The following is a 9458-nucleotide window of genomic DNA, read 5'->3' as shown; positions in this document are numbered from 1 at the left end:
CCTTGGCTGGGGAGGGCGGGGTATAAATAAAAAAATATTATTATTATATTATATATTATATATTATATATATAAAAGGCAATGGCAAACCTAGACAACATCTTAAAAAGCAGAGACATCACCTTGCCAACAAAGGTCCGCATAGTAAAAGCCATGGTTTTCCCAGTAGTGATGTATGGAAGTGAGAGCTGGACCATAAAGAAGGCTGATTGCCAAAGAATTGGTGCTTTTGAACTGTGGTGCTGGAAGAGACTCTTGAGAGTCCCATGGACTGCAAGAAGATCAAATGTATCCATTCTTAAGGAAATCAGCCCTGAGCACTCACTGGAAGGACAGGTCCTGAAGCTGAGGCTCCAAGACTTTGGCCACCTCATGAGAAGACTCCCTGGAAAAGACCCTGATGTTGGGAAAGATTGAGGGCAGAAGGAGAAGGGGACAACAGAGGACAAGATGGTTGGACAGTGTTCTCGAAGCTACCAGCATGAGTCTGACCCAACTGTGGGAGGCAGTGGAAGACAGGAGTGCCTGGCGTGCTCTGGTCCATGGGGTCACGAAGAGTCGGACTCGACTAAACGACGAAATAACAACAAAATATTCTGTTGGAAGCCTCCCAGAGTGGCTGGGGGAACCCAGCCAGAGGGGCGGGGTATAAATAATAAATTATTGTTATTGTTATTGTTATTGCTATTATTATTTGCATTCACTTATCTCACCAGACTGGGCGCCATGGGATCCTAGGATGAAGAATTCTTCCTGGTGGGCACATGTGCATGCAATTATGCCTAATATACTATAATGAGTGGGCTAGTGGAGCTAATTTCTGCAAAAGCCTGGGCTACTTCCTGTGACATTAACATATGAGAGTGCTGGAGGTGAAATAGTTAAGCAGGTTACCCAATCAGAACCCAGGGGGTGGAGTCAGAGGGACTATAAAACCAGCTCTGGGAGGGGCGAAGGGAGGAGTTTGTTGGGAGTGGGGTGGTTGGTTGGAGTGGGAGTGAATTGGGATAGTCTGTGGGTAGGTTGAATTAGTGTAGTGAAATAAGCTGAGTCAGGAACAGTTAGGGGCTAGGAAGACAAGTAAATATCTGAGAGGTGGTTTAGCGAGTAAGAGAAGGTATAGGTCTGGATAGGCACCCCATGATTGTAATTCACTGAGACTGTTTATGAAACCACACGCTTGTTAAACTGCAATAAATAAACAGAAGTTTATGTTCCAACTTAACCCTGACTGGACTCAGTATTTTGCCAGGTAGGGCCTGGGTGGTGGTAGCAAGAAATAAAGTGGTGGAACAGGGATCAATAGACGGTGAAATGTCCGGGGGCCCTGTGTGATCACCACACTTCCCAACCTGCAATCCTGTGGGGGGAGGGGGCAAGAATCTTTAAGAGGAAGCTTCCAGACCTCGTCTGGTCAGTTCAATAATCCAAAAATTCAGACACCTGTGGATTCTGAAGGATGACTATATTTCAATTGGCATACTTTTTAAAAGAGTGCCACTCAGGTTTTGGGGGATCTTCACCCCTTTTTAGTCCTCCTTTCTAATGATGTTTTGGGCCTCCCCACAAACCATGCCTTCTGACACCTCCTTCTCATGGACGTAAGGTGCTATTTTGGCTTCACTAGCAAGAACACTCATGCTTAGAAATGAAAAACAGAAGGAAAAGGTTTTTGGATCTGCTTTTATTGCAAGGCACAAGCTCATGTCAGCCTTGAAAATCTTGCTTTTTTCAATCTGGATGCTTTGGAGAAGAAGTCCCTAGCTGGGGATCAAGCGGGATCCAGCGGCTCTCAAAGAGAGGGAGCATCTTCCACTTTTCAAAGGCATCTATCACTCCTCCCGTCTAAAACATAGAAACCAACAACAAAAAGACAAAAGTTAACTCAGTTTCATAGCAAAGTGACCATGTTTGAGACACAAAAATATAAACCAAGGCATGTTGGACCACAAGAAAGATTTCACGATAATAAACCATTGGGCAGAGATAGGTATGTTTCAGTTTTTCATTTCCAGAAACTGTGAATTACATAGATTCACCTTTCGATGAGAATTAAATACAGTCTCTCAGACATCCTTACCCCTGGGGGACTTTCTTTTCTAGGTACAATTAAATATGTCACAGAGTAGTGAGTGAGCTTGCAAGGTCTCCAATATTCTCCTGCAGACTGGATGTTATGCATGGCAGGGATTTGTTGTCTTTGTGGCCCTGAGGAAGAGTTTCTGGGGAAACAGGAAGCTTGCTCACAATTTTGTGAGAATGTTTTGAGAAACATGGGAGGTACTGGCACCCTGGGGTTCATTCCGTCCAGTTGCTAATTTCTCTGCCAGGACCCAAGACAAAAGTCTACTGCCTCAGGTTCTTTCTTTAAAAGATAAAATAAGAATGAAGCTGCTTGGAGTTGAAACTGGGAGATTTGACTGGAATGTATGGGATGTGATACTGAGATAATCTTAAATGGTGGAGGGCAGGACACCACACAGAGTAAGAGCCCAGCATCTGTTAAAGCTGCAGAATAGACATGCCTTAGGCACTGAGATAAATAATGGATGAAGCTGCACACCATCCGGTGTGGTTTAGGGATTTGGCAAAGGAGATCTGGCATAAGCTCACAGGTCCAAGGGGTCAAAGACAGCTGGACCAGCCATGATGCAGGTGAGGACCCTGCTTCTGGTGGCAGAAGCCCCTCAGACAATAAACCCATTGGTGCCCCTCCTGCCCCGCTGGTTCTGCCTGTGGTGCAAGAACTCGGCACCATCTTGCTTAAAATGGGCAACAATGGTAGTTCCGCTTCTGTGCCTGCAACCAACAGGGTATGGTGTGTGTCAGCGGCAGATCAGGCCATGGCAGGAGGAGCAGGTAGATGGGCTTAGGAGCCGTGCCGGCAGAATGGCCAAGCAGCAATTAGCATTTTTCATCAAGCGGCAAAATGGGATGTGCCACCCTTGGCTGATTCTGGCATAGGTATTTTTATTTTTATTTTTGCAATGGAGCAATTGAGCTTCCAGGCAAAAGATGATCAGTTTAGGAGACTCTGCATTGGGTACTTAAAATGATCAATCCAGAGGGTAATGGGAGAAGGGCAGGAGGTATAATTCTTATTTGGTCAGCTGAAATTACCTTTGGCAACAGAAATAATTAGGAGCACACCTTCCAATCTTCTTAGAATTATTGGGACAAAGTAGAGGGTAGCAAATACCATTGGCCCTATAGCATTGCCTAGCATTCTTAGGTTCCTCATCCTGCGCAGATCCTGTGCAAAGAGAGAAACAAACATAAGTGGGGAGAAGGAAGTTAAATCGCAATAGAATGAAAGAGAGGAACAACTCCACAGCCCTTTGAACAGGAGTGGCTCTGTGACGCTCTGGGTGCTGTGGCATCCCAACTCCTATCCCCCACTCCTTGCCACTGGCCACTGGTGTTTACCACCCTTGCTACATTCACAAGAAGAAATGGTCAATCTGCTTATCCAGATATTTGCTCATGAGTGGAGGGTGTCAGTCTACAAAAGACAACAGCAAGAAGTGAGGCACACATGGCTTATACGTTATAGAGAAACTAAAGCCTGTAACTGAAGCCATCAGAGCCCCAAGGACTACCCAGAATAAAAGGCTGTATACTACATCAAGAAACATTTCCCACTAATTAGAAACTTTATACCCCAAATTTATTGGCAGACCTGTGGAAGAGACAAATCAAAATTTTATTTTCTAAAACGTATTCCATAAATTTGCATAGCATTCCATAAAATCTAACCAAACTGAGAAAAGAAGAGACTGCTTTTGTTTTTCCTTACCAGTTTTACATGCGATGCCATTTTCCATATATTTTTAAAAAGGTAAAGGACTGTTTTGACAGTTTAGTCCAGTTGCAGACAACTCTGGGAGCTGGCGTTTGACCACAGACAACTGGCCAGCATGACTAAGCTGCTTCTGGTGAACCAGAGCAGCACACGGAAACGCTGTTTCCCTTCCCGCCGGAGCTGTACCTATTTTTCTACTTGCACTTTGATGTGCTTTCGAATTGCTAGGTTGGCAGGACCAGGGACCGAGCAATGGGAGCTCACCCCGTCGTGGGGATTCAAACCACCAACCTTCTGATCAGCAAGCCCAAGAGGCTCAGTAGTTTAAACCACAGGGCCACTCACATCCCCTTTTCCTTATATTACTCTTCCATAATGAAGTCAACATGTGAACATCAAAGCACAGCCGTCCTCTGAAAGGCAGCTCTTCCTCCAAGTAACGTGTTTAAAAAATGTACATGAAAATGTAATTTCATGACAATAGCATGAACATGTAGGTTATAACAGGGGAAATTGCATAGCAATTATGGGCATAATGGTGGGAATTCAGCAACACAGTGCATATATCCCCTAATAGATGCACCTTTGTAGGCAATTTTGTCTGATATATACATTTTTATGCTAATTTTACCCCTAAAGAAATGTCTCTAGCAAGAAAAGTGAGCTTCCTTTGCAAGGCCACAGAACAGCGACTGTACTCCTCTCCCTCTTCCACCCCATAATAGGCTGGCAGGTGTCCCTCTGCCTTCTTCCTCTCCATCCCTTACCTGGGGAAGCCAGGAGCAGCAAACAGAGAACTGCCAAGCACAGGTGAAGGATCTTCATGGCTCAGGATGAATTGTGGTGGCAAAGCCAGGCAAAGCCAGCTTTTAAGTCAAATGGAGCCCCAAAGTTTGCCAAGAGGGGGCAGGCAGGCAGATTTCATAATTGTAATTTCTTTGGGACATTGTGACTTAGGCTGACGTGGAAGAGAACGTTGCCAAAATCACGTGCCTCTGCAAAGGCATTCCTGCATTCTGTCAGTCATAGCACTTTCCACAGAAGTAAAATCACAAACATTCAGGTGTGCTGTATTTATGTTTCAGAGGGAGATAGCTTGAATCAAACAAAACATTTATGAGGAGCATGCGATGCCCCACATAGGCAGTGCTAGGGGGATGTATCCCTCAGGTAAATGACTCACCCCTCACCTGTCCCCACCACATTACTGTACCCTTGTGGTTACCTGAAGGAAGGTCACTTTTCACATGCTCGCTTTCCACAATGATTATTCTTAGTAGTTGTCAGTGCTCCCCCCCCCTAAAAAATGTTTAGGGTTACTCTCATTTTCCTACTCATATTGAAATACTGCTCCTCAATCTGGCCAAACTTAGATTCACAAAATGTTTAGGGGTATGCGGACCCCTGCATCCCCCCCCCAGGAAATAGCACTGGTAGTAGTAATAGCTTCAAACAGTTCTTCCAAAAAGAAAAAGAAAGATTCAAGTCCACCGATTGAAGAGGTTGAGTGGGACATGCAGGGCAAGGAGATTTCAAAGGTGAAATGATGGAGTCTTTGCTTATTTGAAGGAAGGGCAGTCTTCACATGCTCTCTTGTCCTTTTTCTCATTCTTGCAATCGTCATCATCATCCTTTTTCGCAAACACCTTTTTCTAACTAGACTCAAAGCCACTTACAAAAATATTTTCAAACATGAGGGGCTCTGCTTCTCTGCTTGCTACACCTGCCATGTCCACTCTGCACCTCATAATAATTGGCCAACCTGTCCTTTCCTTTCTCCTTTCCACCCTAGAAGATGACTAAGCCCCCTTTCCCCCTTCCCAACCCTGTTTCTGAAGCCGCTTTGCTCTTCTGTCCTGCGCTCCATGGAGTCGCTGTTATTTGTGACTAAAGATCAGGGAATCTCCACATCAGAAAAATTCAAAGGCCAAAGAGTTAACCTTCTCTGCTTTGAGGTTTCATTTGAGCTTTCATGCTCAGGCCTGGTGCTTTCATGTGGGACTGAATGTGGGACACTTTGCATGGACCTAATACTCAGCTAAGGGACACGGTTGGCGCTGTGGTCCACTGAGACTTGGGCTTGCCGATCAAAACGTCGGTGGTTCAAATTCCCGTGATAGGGTGAGCTCCCATTGTTCGGTCTCAGCTTCTGGCAACCTAGCAGTTCGAAAGCACATCAAAGTGCAAGTAGATGAATAGGTACCACTCTGGTGGGAAGGTAAATGGTGTTTCTGTGCACTGCTCTGATTTCGCCAGAAGCAGCTTAGTCATGCTGCACACATGACCCGGAAAAAATGTCTGCGGACAAATGTCGGCTCCCTCAACCAGTATAGTGAGATGACCGCCGCAATCCCAGAGTCATTCGCAACTGGACTTAACTTTCCCTTTAGGTTTACCTTTTAATTCTCAGCTATTCAAACAAGATGGAGGGGAGAAAATCACAGTGAGCAAATGCCCAGCAGCTATTGAAGTTTTAGGATGGACAGTTATAGTGATCCCTTTCCACTGAGATAAACAATAGATGAAACTGCAATTAATCTAAACAATCAAATACCATGTGATTGAAGAATTTGATTAAGAGGAATTCGCAAAACCTCACAGAGCACAGCAACCAAAGACAGGGCTGATCCCAGAGCCTTGAGGCAGGTGAGGATGCTGCTTCAGGTGGCAGAAGCCCCCAACCAGGCACAATGCCCATGGGTGCCCCTCCTGCCCTGCTGCTTCTGCCAGTGGAAGAGAAGCACCAGCATCATCAGCACTGATTTTAGGCTGCCATTTGGGGCAATACGGGAAGTGCCGCCCTAGGCTGATTCTGCCATAGGTGTCTTTTGCAATAGATAAAGTATGAAAACAACTGGCTGCACAACCAATTAAACTTGCAATCAAAGGACGATGTATTCAGGGACCACTTAAGTAATTTGTGTAACAAATGGAACAGGTAGCTGGTACTCACTGCTCTATGAAAATGACATTCTTTGTAATAAAAAGGTTGCATTAGAGATGCTTTGTACTGCCAGTGGTTGTTTAATTAATGAAAAGCACAATTAATACAACTGTAAATCTTGCAGGCTGTATAATCAACCTACATAATGACTATAATGAGTTTTGTTTTGGTTATTTCTGTTTCTGATGGAGTAGAATGGCTCTAAGACACAGAAGGGAGGAAAGAGGGAGGGAGAAGAGATGAGTTTGTACTGATGAGGTTTTTACATAATGGAGGAAATAATAACGTTTTAATGGAAAACTCTAATGGATTTTAACAGCAGACAAATGCTATATTAAAGGAGGTTAAACTGGAATCAGATAAATGATCACCAACTTGTAAAGAAACCTATTGTTCAAGTTACAGTATACAGTAATACCACAAAATACCTAATAAGAATAAAAAGGAACTGAATAGCCCCCCCCAAAAAAACACATAGTTAAATCTTTTAAGAAGAAGATGGCTCATTTCTTCTCAATCAGAGAAAAAAGATCCGCAGATGCAAGATGCACATCCGGCTGCAATACGCATGACCACGAACTTCTTGAAGAATCAGCAGGATTCAAAGCTGTTGCCAGACAACAGTGAATACAGGTCGGCAGTTGGTGAACTCTTGTATCTAGTTACCACATGTAGACCTGACTTAGCAAATGCTGTGGGGATTTTTAGTAGAAAAGTGAATTCTCCCACTGAGCATGATTGGGCAGGTGTAAAAAGGGTGGTGCGGTATTTGAAGGGTACCATGAATTGTCAGTTAAGGTTACCAGCTGTCAGAAACCCTAAGTTGGTTGGGTATACTGATGCGGATTGGGCTGGGGACAATGCTCAGTATAAATCCACAGGTGGATTTGTTTTTATGTTTGGGGATGGACCTGTTGCATGGGGTAGTTATAAACAGAGCTGTGTAGCATTGTCTTCCACAGAATCAGAGTACATTGCAGCGACAGATGCATGCAGAGAGGTTGCCTGGCTCGATCGACTCATCAAGGACTTTGGGTTGGTGAGAAAGGAACCTGTCAGCTTGCTAGAGGACAATCAGAGTTGCTTGAAGCTGACACAGAGTGAGAAGTTCTATGTGAGGAAAAAACATATTGGCGTGAAGTACCATGATGTACGTGAGATGATCCAGGATGGACTTGTGGAACTGTCTTACTGCCGCACCAAGGAGATGACTGCTGACATCCTGACAAAACCCCTGCCAAGAGAGTTTCCAGAACCTACATGTCAAGCTGGGACTCTGGGTGGTTGAATAAAGTTATTTATGTTTGTGCATGTTGTATTGCCTGAGAAGGGGTATGTGGGGTGTGAAATACAAAGCAGTCAAATACAACATTCCTAGAGTGGACATGTTTACACATGAGAAGGGATGTTTGTCCAGCCAGTAAATAAACTTCCTGTTTCCTCCTGGGCTGGGACAAACTCCCGTTCTTGTTTCCTGCTGGCTTCACTGACATTGGGAGCTTTCCGCCATTGTATAATTTTTAAAGAAGGGAAATTCAGCTTGGCAAATGAGATTCAAACAAGTGGCCAGAACAGGTGATCATTTCTCGTCCGCATGCCCTGCCCCTCTCACAGCATTTTCTGGACAGATCATTTTGAGGAGCCTCTGATCTGAGTAGCTTTAGGCTACCACCCTTCTTGGGTTTAGGCTAAGGGACCCAGTGAACTGAGAAAATAGCTTAATTACGCGCTTTGCCGCGCGTTTGTGGGGAGGGCTCTTCCCCCTGCAGGCCCACTTTCCATCAGGCCAGGGGGCGGGGCCTACGCTCACCACTGCCGCACCTTTGGGGACACTGGTGCTGCGACAGCGGTTGTTTGAAGTGTTTTTATATGTTTTAAACTGTTTTTATTTTTTTTGCTTTGTTGTACCACCATAAGCGGTGGTTTTTATCCATGTATTTTTATTTTGTTTTGGTTTATTTTGGGTTGGGGTGGGGTGGTTGTGGAGTGGGGTGGGGATTGGTTTTGTTTTCGTGTAATTGTTTATGTTTGTTTGCTTTTATATTCCGTAAATGGAGGCGAGCCTGAGGCTTGGGATTCCTACTGTGGAGGGGCGAGGGAGGTATGGCGGTGGGGGCAGATGTCATAGGCGAAGGGGATCGAGATACGGATATGCTCGTACCCCTTCCAATCTGCGCCCCATCCCGAGAGACGAGGGTAGGGTGAGCAAGGATTACTCACCTCCGTCACTGGTGTTGTGCAATGCCAGGTCTATAGGCAACAAAACCGCCACCCTGCGAGATTTCTTCACCTCGCAGGGGGTTGACCTGGCATGTGTGACTGAGACCTGGGTGCGCGAAGAGGATACTGTTACCTTACGAGAGATGGCGCCCCCGGGTTTCTCCGTCCTCCACCAGTCGCGGACTGTGGGCCGGGGGGGAGGGTGGCGTTATTAATCCGGGAAGATTGTTCTTTCAGGGCTCTACCATCGCCATCGATCCCCGGCATTGAATGTGTTGGCCTAGTGTGGGGCTCCGAGGTGAGCTTGGCTGTCTGGCTGGTGTACCGGCCACCTAGCGCACCAGCAGCCACCCTGTCAGGCCTGCTGGAGGCGGTGGCCGGCTGGGCCTTGGAGTTCCCTAACCTATTGGTATTGGGGGACTTCAACATCCATGCTGATGCCACTCCCTCCTCGCAGGCTCTGGACCTGGTGTCTTCCATGACGACACTAGGG

At 45.6% G+C, this 9458-nt stretch overlaps 2 long non-coding RNA genes across 2 annotated transcripts in view; one reads left to right on the top strand and one right to left on the bottom strand.

Annotated features, from left to right (window-relative positions):
* The first annotated feature begins 826 nt into the window (after positions 1–826).
* The window catches only part of LOC309338136, a 60084-nt gene continuing 51452 nt past the window's right edge, over positions 827–9458 (top strand). The window contains exon 1 of the long non-coding RNA XR_014154750.1: positions 827–1094. This is a non-coding gene — a long non-coding RNA (uncharacterized lncRNA). The remainder of the gene's footprint in view (positions 1095–9458) is intronic.
* Positions 1669–9458, bottom strand: part of LOC309338061 — a 31219-nt gene continuing 23429 nt past the window's right edge. Inside the window, exon 3 of the long non-coding RNA XR_014154653.1 lies at positions 1669–1844. This is a non-coding gene — a long non-coding RNA (uncharacterized lncRNA). The remainder of the gene's footprint in view (positions 1845–9458) is intronic.

Source organism: Podarcis erhardii, assembly GCF_964252035.2.
Source record: "Podarcis erhardii genome assembly, chromosome: 3".
Classification (NCBI taxonomy): Eukaryota; Metazoa; Chordata; class Lepidosauria; order Squamata; family Lacertidae; genus Podarcis; species Podarcis erhardii.
This window is presented reverse-complemented; position numbering and strand designations above follow the sequence as displayed.